Here is an 11,591-nt window from a genome sequence, read left to right on the forward strand (position 1 = left end):
TTAAATAAAATGAAGTCTGAGGATTTTTCAATTTTGAAAACATAGATCAATCTACAATTTCAAGAAAACTTTAATTTCCCAAATCAGTATATACCACATCAGCATCCATAGTAAATCTACCAAAATTCATGGACAAAAATAAATATTTTAGAAGTTTGAAGAGAAAATTGATTTAAAGTATGCTTCTCAAGAGTCACACACACAAATAACTGATTTCTTGCATTTAAAAAAAAAAAAAAAAAAAAGACAGAAGAAAGTAGCAAATTACATTATCTCATAACACTATTCCTTCATTCCAGGAAAAAGGAATTTCCTTGTTTTGAAATTACACTCAGATTTTCCACCATAATATGATATTTTGGAGTCATGTTGTGGCACTGTGGGTTAATGTGCCAGACTGCTAAACTGTTTGAACTGTAAAGTCTGCAGTTCTAACTCACCAGTCACTCCTTGGAAACCTTATACAGGGTCGTTATGGGTCAGAACCAACTTGACGGCACTTACCATCAACAACATGATATTGTACCATGTGTTTTAAGTAGATTTATAGATTTGAAAAGAGATTGAACAGACCCTATAAATTTGCAAGCAGGTATAACTTTGCTACCTCTTAATTTTACCTTCATAATGACCTATTTTAAGTCCTTACTGTGAGTAATATGAATAATATTTTCCTGACATACACTTACTCTTGGTTTTTACAGATGTCATGGAAGTACACATGTATGTCCTTGGAGCCCTGCCTGAGTTATCAGGACATCTGCCTCTTCATAGCTTTATAATAGCTTCTTTAGGATTTAATAGTCTGCAAATGGCCTTGTAAGTGGCTTTGTTTACAGCTTTTCCCCATCTCTCTTGGGGACCACATGCATCATATAAGTTAGTTACTTAATAGTTGGCAGTCTGCCTTCATTGTTCTGCTAACCTAATTCAGTCTAGTCAGGACTGGGGGACAGTACAGATTCTCCTTGAGGTGGATCTTGAGAGACACTTGTCTGACCAATCACCATCAGAGACAATAAAGTGGCATAACTCACTTTTATGACAGCCTGTGCAAATTTTAGGTCTCTCTGAATCTAAAGTGAACCTTTCAGGAGCTGAGCTCCTGCAAAACAATTGGTTTAGTCACTGACAGGATTCAACTCAGGTTGAAATGGATGAAGGAGCAGAGCCTTGCAATAATGGAGAATACCTGGGGTGACATGCCACATCTAAGTGATTTGCTGTGGCCATGGTCCTGGAGACTTGGGCACAGCTTCAGGATTGGAATGTGGTAAGAGAGATGACTGGGAATCTCAAGGAGGCTTTGTGCTTATTAGGAGACTCTGTATTCATTAGAAGAAATGGCCTAGAGCCACAGCTGGAGTCTTAGAGTGTTTGTTTCTTACAGTACTACTAAAGAACAGATTGCTTGCAGTGTACTGAAGCTCAGGTGTGTCAGACTAGTGCCAAAGTGGAGCAAGAATGTTCAATGTGTTCTGCTAAGGAGAAAGCTAAGTAGATTTTAGAGCAGCAAGTAGAAGTGCTCTCCAAGGGGGTTTGGATATTGATTGCCCCTAAGGCCAGCCCAAGGGCAGAGAATGTGAAACCAAAGAATATGAAGTAGTAGAAAAGGAGAATTGAGGTGAGCTCTGGTAGCGTAGTGGTTACGAATCGGGCTGCGAACCTTAAGGTCAGCGGTTCGAAACTACCAGCCGCTCCACGGGAGAAAGATGAGGCTTTCTACTCCCGTAAAGATTTACACCCTCGGAAACCCTGTACAGGGTCGCTATGGGTCGGAACCGACTCGATGGCACTTAACAACAACAACAACCTAGAAGCACGACTGGTACTGGTTGTTGTTGTTTTGGTAGGTTCCATCAAGTAGGTACCCACTCATAGTGACCCTATGCACAACAGAATGAAGCACTGCCCAGTCTTGGGCCAACCTCACAATTACCAAGGTTAAAATAGACCTTCTCCAGCTGGTGTTGACCCCACAGATTTGTTGATCCCTGAGTGATGGCTGCATGTCACCATACAGGACTACAGTGCTTTTGATTTATCAGCAGAAGAGGAAGGAATCTTTTTCAGCTGGGCTTCTCCATCTGTGGGATATAGGCATGGAGGACATAGCACTCACTGGCCTTGAAAAGTCTAAATTGGCCTCTGTACCCATCCATTCTGAGCCATGGAAGCATCTCTCTGCTGCAGGAATAAGATCCAGAGAGTATTTCTTCGGGTTTGGGTTATAACTGTCTGTAAGACTGCTGGGCTAAATGAGGGAGACATCCTGTCCTCTTTCACATGCTGGACAGCTATAGAAGAACTGCAGGAAATGATTGAAGAGCCGGTAATGAAGCACACAATATATACAGAACATTATCTGGGCCTGATAATGAGTTGCTGACATAAATGATGCTATTTTACAGTGGTATGGAGCACTAGTGTCTATGTTAAGCTCCATGATGAGACAGCCTTAGTCCTGGGCTGTTCAGACTGTATCAGACCTAGGGCAGATAGAGAAGCTGTACCACCTGAATGTCCAAGTTGCCCAAATGCAGGAAAGGGACCAGAAGCCACAATAGAACTACCTATCCACTGATAATTATTAAATAGTAGGGAAGAATGCACCTTGATTCATTAATTGCCCAGGCTTGAGAAAATTGGACCAAGCTCCTGGGACCTGTTCCATTATATTGATATTGCCATGTTAAACTGTGATTATCTGCCCTTACTTAAACAGATAACACCACAACTAGTGTCACACCTATGAAATCCAGAGACTGGCCCTAAATCATCTGTCAAATTCTTTGGTGCTGTCTGTTCAGGTAAGTATAAGGCTGTGGTTATAGATAAAATTCAGGGCTTCCTGAGTCACGCTATGGTAAAAAAGTTTGCAGGAGTTTTTGAGACTAGTAGGTTATTGGTTGGTGTTTATACTGCACATGACACATTTGCACATCTGTACAAATCAGTGTGGAAAGGCTCCATGGAGAATTGGGAAGCTAAGACACAGGCAGACCAGGAAAATAGTACAGGCCTTGGGCATTATGGACCCCTCCGAACCCTATTAACTGGACATGCATGTGACTCCAAAAGGCTCTGTCTGCTGCTTATGGCAATGGTCCTGCAAGATCAAATTCCCCATAAGGTTTTTGTCTCAGCTCTGGAAAGGGGCTGAGACTCACTATGTGCCCACAGAGAAATAGCTAGATACTGTATATCAGGCCCTGGTTGTGGCAAAGACAATTACAGGCCCTGATGTGGCAAAGTCTACCACTACACACGCCATTGTAGGGTGGGTTAAGGATTGGACTGCAAATCCCAACAATGGGGTGGCCCAAATGTTTACCCGCCACAAATATTTGCAACAGAAAAATATGCCCATGATGAGCTTTCTCAGTGTCAAGCTGCAGCAGTGCTGGGACTGGTAGCTTATGTCACTTCCTTGAAGGGTCATAGTAACCAGGAATTGATGCTTCTGTCCAGCCAGTATGAAAAATACTAGATGTCCATACTGGCTTATACCTGGTATATACAGATGGGTCTAGTAAGGGAGTACCTCCTAAATAAATGATAATGGCATACCAACCTATCATGGAGACTATTGGGATGGATGAAGATAGCTACCAGAGTAGTTAATAGACTGAGCTACAGGAAGTATGACTTATTGCCATGCATGAGGCGGACCTCTTGCTGTTTATACAAACAGTTGGATTGATTTAAAGGACCCCATGTTCTGGATCCCCAGGTGGTTTTAGAATGACTTGCTAGTGCAGCATCAGTCAGTATGGGGGGCAAACTTTATGGGCACATCTATAGACTAAGGGACAGAAGTAGCAAGGTTTTTTATATCATGTCACTGCCCATACACCTTTGGCCTCCTCCGGAAATGATGAAGAAGATACCCTAGGAAGGGAGCACAGGATAAAACAAGTCACCATTCCTGATGTTGCTAGATTGCTACATAAGAAGTTGCTGTATGTAAATCAAATGACTATATGGAAGGTTACAAAATGGTGGGGATTGTCAATGGCATATAAAGAAGGGCTGGACATTTTTAAAGCATGCATCTTATGTTCTCCCTGTAGTGCATGGAGATCCCTGATGGGGTTGAGCCATGTGAAAAAGGGATGTGTTCTCCTAGAGCAGTGACAAATAGATTTTATTGTATTATTGTCAATGTCACATGGTATTCGATAAGTTTTAATTTTTGTATACACTGCAACTAAATTAATGTAAGCCTATCCTGGTATGCATGTAGATCAGCAGGCCACAACTGCAGGATTGCTTTACCTGTGCACCATGTGCAGGTGCCCGCAGGTAATAGAAAGTGACCAAGGAACCCACTTCACTGAAGCCAAAGTGCAAACATGGGTCAATGACTTAGGTATAACATGGAAGTTTCATGAGCCCCATAACACACAGGCTGCAGGTATGATTGAATGACTTCTTGAAGAAAGGTTTGAGGACAGACAACTACATTTGTCTGTAGAGGCGAAGCTTCCATTTGTGTGATGTGGTACGGACTCTCAATGAGCCACCCAGGCCTAGTGGCTTTGCTCCCTTGGAAGCATTTATATCCATGGGAGATACCTTATTGCAATTACAGGTACAACTAAAGATGAGTTGCTATGACCTGCATTCAGCACCCCAAACAATCATTTCTGCCAGTACCTATAGCCATCACACCAGACACAATGATAACCCTTACATGTATGTGGATGTTTTCCTCCATGAAGCAATGGCATGCTTTGTTGGCTTGTTGGGTCCCAGGTTTGGATGTCAATATAGTGATTCATTTGTGAGTCATACAATAGTGACTCCTGGAGTGACTGTGTCCCACAAAGGATCATCCAGTATGTTTCAGGGAACATATATTTTGACATTATGACGTATGCACATCCCACCAATAGCCTTACATGTGAATCTCTCAGTGATGTCAACCACTAAGAGTATTCCGGTCTGGTATACCTAGCCACGTCATGACCCTAAAACAGTCATGGTATTGATGACAAGACACTGGCTTGCATATTGGTGAAGTGGCAGATTTATCATGACTTGTTCCTCTATGCTTGTAGTATTAGCATCCCTAAGGTGAGTTGCTGGAAACACGTATGTGAAATGGACTACAATGTTTGCCATATTTGCCAAGGTGTCAACTGGTAGACAACTTAGTTGTCTGTTAGTTGTTGTTGTTGTTGTTAAGTGCCGTCGAGTCGGTTCCGACCCATAGCGACCCTGTACAGGGTTTCCGAGGGTGTAAATCCTTACGGGAGTAGAAAGCCTCATCTTTCTCCCGCGGAGCGGCTGGTAGTTTCGAACCACTGACCTTAAGGTTCGCAGCCCGATTCGTAACCACTACGCTACCAGAGCTCTGTTAGTAGTACACCCAAACTACCATTGAAAATACAGCCAGAATATGTATCCATGAGGATGATTCTTGCTGCCTGGAACAGCAACAATCATACATTTAATGACACTTGTTGTTTCTGTTAAGTGTTTTTGAAGTCATTTTCTATCCATAGCACCCTATATAGAGTTCCCAAGGAGCAGCTAATGAGCTTGATTTGCAGACCTTGTGGTCCAAACCATCTTTGCAGTCTAGCATATTAACCCAAAGCGCCACACACTATATAAAGATTTTGGTCCAAAAACAAGTGAACCAGACTCCATAGGGGAGTGGTGTACTGCCCTAAGTCATGGGTGGAGAATTACTCTGACAAACACTTTCTGTACACTGTATGGGTATTCTAGGGTTCCTGATTTTGCACAGTGGGTTAATGCACTGGACTGCAAAGTCAGCTTGAACTGTGAAGTCAGGGGTTTAAGCTCACCAGCTGCTCCTTGGAAACTATAGGTCAGGCAGTTCAAGCTCACCAGTCATTCCTTGGAAACCCTATACAGGGTCGATATAGGTCAGAACTCACTAGATGACACTTAAAAACAACAACAATTGGTATTATACTATGTTATCATTCTCCTGTTGTTGTGACATTTGGATGCAGTGTATTAACCCTATGTTTAAACAATACCCTCGTGGATGATAATTGAGTAGATTGTGAGGCAAGTATCCTGTAGGAGTGGAATATCATGGAAATACACATGTATGCTCTTAAAGCCCTGCCTGAGATACCAGGACATCTGCTTCTTCATAGCTTTGTAATAACTTCTTTAGGATCTAATAATCTGCAAATGGCCTTGTAAGTGGCCTTGTTTACAGCTTTACCCAGTCTGCTATGGAGACCACTTGCTCATTTAAGTTAGTTGAGTAATAGTTGGCAGCCTGCCTTCTTTGTTCTGCTATCTATATCAGCCAGGGCAGGACTAGTAGGCAGTGCAGATTCTCTTTGAGGTGGATCTCGAGAGACACTTGTCAGACCAGACACCATCAGAGACAATAAAGTTGTATGCATCCCCTTCGTGATGCCCTGCATAGTTTTTTTTTTTTTTTTGGCCCCTGTGAATCCAAGGTGAACTTTCAAGACCTGTGCTCCAGAAAAATAACAGATAATCAAAAGCATGGTACTCATGATTGAAGAATTGGGATTTCCTGAGTACTGAATATCATCCTCTGGAAATACATTTGTTTTCCTTTATTCCTGAATTGTTTTTATTGTGTGGTTAGCCTAGGTAATTTGGGAATTCGTATAATTATTCTCTTCAATTTCATGACTCACAGTGGTGCAGACAAATACATATTCAGTAGAAAACTTTCCTTAAATATCTGCTCTAGCCCCAATCCAAAACAAATCCACCGCAATGGATTCAATTCTGACGCATAGTGACCATATATGAGATTTGCAAGACTATAAATCTTTACAGGAGGAGATAGCCTCAAAAGAGTTAGCACTTTTGAACCACAAATCTTGTGATTAGAACCCAACCTCTAATACACAATATCTACTCTGTTGCTGTTAATTGCTATCAACTTGGTTCAGATTCAAAGCAACCCCATATAAGATTTCTGAGGAAGAGAAATATAATCGATATAGATAGATATAAATATGATTTCTGGTGGGTTTGAACCACTGACCTTTCAGTTAGTAGTAGTCCAGTGCTTATCCTACAATACCATAGCAGGACTCCAATATCTGTTCTAACGTTGTTAAGTACCTTCAATTTGGTTCCAACTCATAGCAGCCCTGCATAGGATTTCCATGGAATTGCTGTTAAGTTTGAACTACTGACCTTGTGGTTGTCAGTCCAGTGCTTATCCTATAGCACCACACCAGAACTCCTTTATCTATTCTAATAGAGATAAATGAAACTTTTAAATAAGAATAATTATTTCTGCTTCCGAAAGTCTCTATCAGTCTCCTAACTCACTAGTAGTACATTCACAATCATGCATATAGCCCACCAACTGCTCCTTGGAAACCCAGTATAGGGTTGCTTTGAGTCAGAATCATCTTGGTGGCACTTAACAACAACAATAACAAGAATAGTAAAGGAACTGTGGTGGCTCTGTAGGATAAGCACTGGATTGAAAACCACAAGGTAGATGGTTTGAGACCACTAGCTCTTCCATGGAGAAAGTTGAGGCTTTGCTCCAGTATAGATATACAGCCTTGGAAACACTGTGCAGGCTCATTATTAGTGGTAACTAACTCAAAGGCACTTAGCAAGAATAGTAAATATTAAAGCATAATCTACTTACCTCCCTCTTAAGAATTTTTGTTTAAATTCTTTAAGGTAAAATGTAGAAGTCTACTTATCACAATTTTCTAAGTAATTCTTTTTTAAATAGTACAGTCTGGGGTCTCTTGGAATAGAACTAGTCTGTACTCTGAAATCCTTGACTGTAACGGTCCAAATCTTTCTCTTAATCAGTCTTGGTGAGAAGAGTCCTGAGACAGAATGAATTTAATTTATTACCTTAATGTTAAATCTAGAGATTTTTCCCTGCAAACAAATGATTCATGCCAATAGTTTAACATTTTTTAGCCTAGCACTTTGCTTTTGTTTCTGATATTCTAGCTATTGTTTCTTACAGCACTCTTAGTTTGCACTTAAAAGTTCATTTGGTTACAATATCAACACAATAATTGTGTCCACTGTAGAAATTTGACTGATTACTCAAACTCAGCTGAATACATTTTTGAAAAGTGATTTAATGTTTGGAATCTGAAGATTTTTTGCCTGCAAGTGACTTCATCAAGGCAGAGCTTAATTATATCTTGTTTCTATGTTTAACTCTTCAGATGCAAATTTTTATTGAGTACCTCATATACTTCTGACAACCAAAGTGCCAGGAGTTAGAAAGAGAGTTTATGTGATGCTATTGAACAAGCACTGATTGTTACCCAAAAGTTCAAGCCCAACAGCTGCTTCTTGAAGAATCAATACAGGGTCACTAGGTGTCAGACTGATTTAATGGTGCATAGTAACAAAAACATATATTTAAAATTAGGTTGGCTGTAGTATGGTGAGACCTGGCTGGCAAGCAGTATGGTAAAAGCTGAGCCCATTGACAAGGGCATAGCAACACAGAACTAGAGTGGAGAGTGAAGTGTCTAGCTGATACGAAGTGAGGGGAGATGTACAAGAACGCCCATACTTGCAGATAGCACCCATTTGATCTAGCTTCAATATCTGGATGGTCAGAACTTGAATAGAGTAAGCAAGAAGAGAAAAAAATTTTTGTGTGTTTTTTTTTTTTTTTTTTCATAAAGAAAGCCAGCGTAATTCACTACAATTTGATGAACTTGACCTGTACTTATGGATATAGTAGCTTAAAATACCAACCAAGATGAAAGGAATCATCACAGCAAGGATCATTCCAATCCCCTCTGTATATGTGATTGATAGTGATTGGCAATGTAGACATGAGCTACCTAAAATGAGGGGGTTATAAAAACATGAAGTCATTGGCTTACAAGTTTTCAGGAAAGAGTTTAGCTTCAGAGGTTGTGGGGGAAGGTAGACTCTCCAACTGAGTGTTTTTCATCCTGTCTAGACTGGCTAATGAAAGGAGATGGGGCTAAGACTCTTGTGGTTCAATAGTGAGTTATTGTTATCATGACTGATTGCAACTGTTGCACTGTAAAGGTAGAGGTTTTGTAGAGAAAAGAGGGATTGATCTTGCATTCCAGGAGCAAAGGATCCTGGGACCATCAAGGGAGAAGAGCAGGAGCAGGGTGTGGTACCCTATTCAGAGAAGCAGTGATACAGGCAAGGTAGAGACAATGACATGGAGAGATGGAGCAGTTGGGGACTCTAGACTCATGGAGGGAAAGAGGCTGTATGTTGGCGGCTTGCGGGTAGCCTTGCAGGGTATGCCCTTTTGTTTGTTTGAAGGATTCATATTCCTGAGTGTTTTGGAGTACATCCAAACAACAACAACAAACCAAAAACAACAACAACAACAAACAAAAAAACACAGAGGGAATAGAAGCAAATACTGTTGAATGATGATACATGGAGAGGATTGTAATAATTGCAATTAAATAAAATATGATAGGATGAGTGTAAAGCTGAAGTTCTCACATGTAAACTATCTCTCAATTCACAATAAAAACTTTAAAAAATGTTTGGGGACACTTCCCTCAGTTGTCAGGGACAGGTTAGGACCCCTGTGCCCTAGGCCTCTTTTACCCTAACTTCATATCTACTCTTTGCCCTGAGTCCTTTCCTAGTACATAGGAATCAAGAAAAGGGAAGGTCATCTCTAGTACAACAAGAGTAGCAACTTTGAGAGGAACAGCCTGTAGACAGAGACAAAAATATCAGGACCTGAAACTCCAGTAGAGAGAAACAGCTGGTAGACAGCCCGTGAAGATAGGGCCTAGAGCTGACTACTGCAGAAGGCACTCCATTTCCTAGAATCCTGTGTCCTTTTACTAAAAAATCAATGAATACTCAACATACCACTCTTCCTAATCAATATATATAAGCTCACTTTTGGAGGTGAAGACCCCATACACTTAGAAGTCAGTTCATTCCAACCCCACAGGGTCTTCTCTATTCAGAGACTGATCTGCTTCTCTCTTTGAAGTGTACTTTTGCTTTGCAATAAAGAGCTTCTGAATGAATACTTACTGTTCATGTGTGATTGAGAAACAGCGACTCAGTGGGACTAATTCTTTAGATCCCCTGAAGATGAGAGGGACCAGGGAAAAATGTGACATCTTTGGTGCTGAAACCCAGGACAGATATCATCTTACATCCATGACCAGAAACCTCTCTTCACTAGCTTCTCTTCCTGTACTCTATTTTGAAAGCTATTTTTGCTTTGCTTGTGCTGTCTGTGCTATAAAGTCAGCTCGAAGTGTTTGTGCTTTGAGGTCAGTTTGTGCAATGTCTTGTCTGATCATGGCTGAATGCAGCTCACCCTCAGCCTTTTGGTGAAACATGTCTGCCACCAAAAACTTCTGAGCCTGCCAGACAGGTCTAGGGCTTAACCACAACTATCAAGTTGGCTTAACCACAACTGTCAAGTTGGCTTAACCACAATTGTCAAGTTACTTTTTGAAGGGATGTGAATGTGTGAGTGATTCTCTGATTGAACTGTCTTCTTTTCTGTCTTGCTATTTCATACCTTAGGATTTTTATGAGTCACTGGCTCTATTCTGAAATCTGAAAATAAAAGACACTTCCTCCCTCTGACCCAGGTGACTGGGTTGTCTCTCATGACACTTAGAACATACAGAACATGTTTTTGGGAATCCAATTACATGTAGGAGTCTCAAATCTTAGATACATTTATAAAAGTTTGGGTTCATCCAGAGGACGTTTACATGAGGCTTAGACAGAGTGTACTTGAATCCCCCAGGTGGTCTCATTCAAGGGATCTTGGGAGCGCTGAGACATTTAAGATGTAAAGTATAACTCTGGGATTCACATCCCAAAGGAACCTGAACCACAAACCAGTACACTTTTGACCTGATACATCACGACCCACCCTGAGCATATTCCTGTCTGTCTAGCTTCCACTAATTTAAAGCACTGTCTCGTTAAGCCTCTAACTTCAAAACTTCTGGTTGAGCAAGGTGCTTGCTGCCTTGAATGTCTCAGAAAAAGTGGGAAATGTGCCTTCTATAAACCCTTAATCTGTGTCTGAAGGGCACACATGGCCTCCACCTGAATAATCTCTTCAAGGGGTCTTGGTGTGTTCTGCCACCATCTCTTCACCTGCTTTCAGGTAGCTACTTTACCCTGTGGTTTACAAGTGGACAATTGTCTGGGGTTTTCAAACTCTCTCTTATTCCTGGATGATTCTCCTGACCCTCTGGGGAAAGGCTAGGTGGCATGAGTACAGGGGTACACTTTTGTTTTACACTAATTCTAGGGGACTTCACCCATTCCACAACTCAAATCATAATGACTGGCCATGGGCTATGGAAAAGGGTAAAACAAAAGTACAGGCATCCTAGCCACCCAAACACAGAGTTTACAGAAAAACTGAAAAGAAGGGGACCAAAAGAATAACAACTCTCATCCCAGATGAATTACGTTGGGCAAATCTGCTGTAATGGAACTTTTTTAAGTGTTGAAGAACAGAGATGTCAGCTTGAGGACTAAGGTGCGCCTGACCCAAGCCAGGATAATTTCAATAACCTCATATGGATGTGAAAGCTGGACCATGAATAAGGAAGATCATAGAAGAA

General features: G+C 41.1%; 1 pseudogene; it reads left to right on the forward strand.

Moving 5' to 3' along the window:
* Positions 1 to 2,170: 2,170 nt before the first annotated feature.
* The window catches only part of LOC102834949, a 22,510-nt pseudogene continuing 13,089 nt past the window's right edge, over positions 2,171 to 11,591 (forward strand).

Source organism: Chrysochloris asiatica, unplaced genomic scaffold (assembly GCF_000296735.1).
Source record: "Chrysochloris asiatica unplaced genomic scaffold, ChrAsi1.0 scaffold00628, whole genome shotgun sequence".
Taxonomy (NCBI): Eukaryota; Metazoa; Chordata; class Mammalia; order Afrosoricida; family Chrysochloridae; genus Chrysochloris; species Chrysochloris asiatica.